The following is a 2,100-nucleotide window of genomic DNA, read 5'->3' as shown; positions in this document are numbered from 1 at the left end:
ACTTAAAAATGGGTCAGACCCTTATTCTGTGTAATCTTAAGATAAGGTGGCAGCAATGACTTAATCATCAGGGAAAAAATGTGCTCTACTTAATTGAGAAGAGAGAGTTTTGATTTAGAGTTATTCAGAGAGACTGTACAGAAACAGCAGAGAGAAGGATATGTGTGGCAGCTTCTATGCAAAGCTGTTTATGGACCTGGGTTATAATTGGGTCATTCTGGTCCTTCTTGTAATTTAATGTCCTTTGCTGAGGCTTGGGACAGATCCTTACTAGGGTTCCCTGTCCCAGTATGACTAGTTTCATAGCCAGGCCTAATGTAATCATTCTGCACTGCAGTAATGGGAGGTGAGAAGGCATGGCTGTTAACAGCATGGGCTCTGCTGTTAGTCTGGAGTTTGGTCCTGTTTCCATCACATTACCAGAGAAAAGTCTGTAATTTATTTGAGCATTGCAAGAATGGAAGTAATAACACCAATTTCAAAGGTTTGCTGTAAAGATTACATGAGATAATATATAGAAAGCACAATTCCTGATACATGGTAAATGATAGCTATTTTAAACATCAGTATTTTTTATTACTTTCAAGCCTTTTTTTGTTGAGGTATAAGTGACATAATCTTAGTTTTACATATACAGTGTAATAACTGTATATATTACAAAATGATCACGAAAGTAAGTACAGTTAACATCCATTGTCATGCATAGTTACAAATTTTTTTTTCTTACAATGAGAATTTTCAGGATCCACTATCCATATTTCATTTCAGATCCATATTTCAAATATGCAGTTTAGTATTATTAACTATAGTCACCATGCTGTATATTACTATTCCCATGGCCACTCATTTTATAACTGGAAATTTATGCTTTTTAACCCTCTCCCACTTATTCCCATCACCCCACTCCAGGCAATCATAATCTATTCTCTATATTCATGAACTTGGTTCCACATATAAGTGAGATCATCCCTTTTTCTGTTTGACTTATTTTGCTTAGCATAATACCCTCCAAGTCCATCCATGTTGTCTCAAATGGCAAGATTTCATTCTTTTTAATGGCTGAATAGTATTCCATGTGTATGTGTATTATATATATATATATATATATGTATGTGTATTATATATATATATAATATAGTATATATACCACACACACACACACACACACACACACACACACACACCATATTCTTCATTTATTCATTCATAGATAGACATTTAGATTGTTTCCATGTCTTGGCTATGGTAAATAATGCTGCAGTGAATGTGGGGGATCTTTATGAGTTTGTGTTTTCGTTTTCTTTGGATAAATACTGAGAAGTGGAATTGCTGGATCATGTGGTAGTTCTATTTGTAATTTTTTGAGGAACCTTCATACTGCTTTCCATAGTGGCTGCATAAATTTACATTCCTACCAACAGTGCACAAAGGTTCCCTTTTCTCCTCATCCTTACCAACACTTGTTATTTCTTGTCTTTTTGATAATAGGCATTCTGACTGGTAGGAAGTGATATTTCATTATGGTTTTGATTTGCATCTCCCCCATGATTAGTGATATTGAGCATCTTTTCATGTGCGTGCTATCTGTATGACTTCGGAAAATATCTATTCAGATGCTCTGGCCATTTTTTAAAATCAGATTTTTTTTTTGATATTGAGTTGTATGAATTCTTTATATATATTTTGGGTACTAACCCATTATTAGATACATGATATGTGAATATTTTCTCTAATTTGGTAGGTTGCCTTTTCATTTTGTTGATGGTTTTCTTTGCTGTGCAGAAGCTTTTTAGTTTGATGTAGTCCTACCAGTTTATTTTTGTGTTTGTTGCCATTACTTTTGCTATCAGATCCAAAAAAATCATCACTAAGACTGATGTCAAGGGGCTTACTGTCTATGTTTTCTTGTAGGAGTTTTATCGTTTCAAGTCTTACATTCCAGTCTCTAAGCCATTTTGAGTTGATTTTTGTGTATAGTGTGAAATAGTGGTCCAGTTGTATTCTATTGCATGTGGCTGTCCAGTTTTCCCAATACCATTTAATGAAGACATTGTCCTTTCCCATTATATATTCTTGGCTCCTTTATTGTAAATTAATTGG

Source organism: Felis catus, chromosome B1, assembly GCF_018350175.1.
Source record: "Felis catus isolate Fca126 chromosome B1, F.catus_Fca126_mat1.0, whole genome shotgun sequence".
NCBI classification, from domain to species: domain Eukaryota; kingdom Metazoa; phylum Chordata; class Mammalia; order Carnivora; family Felidae; genus Felis; species Felis catus.
This window is presented reverse-complemented; position numbering follows the sequence as displayed.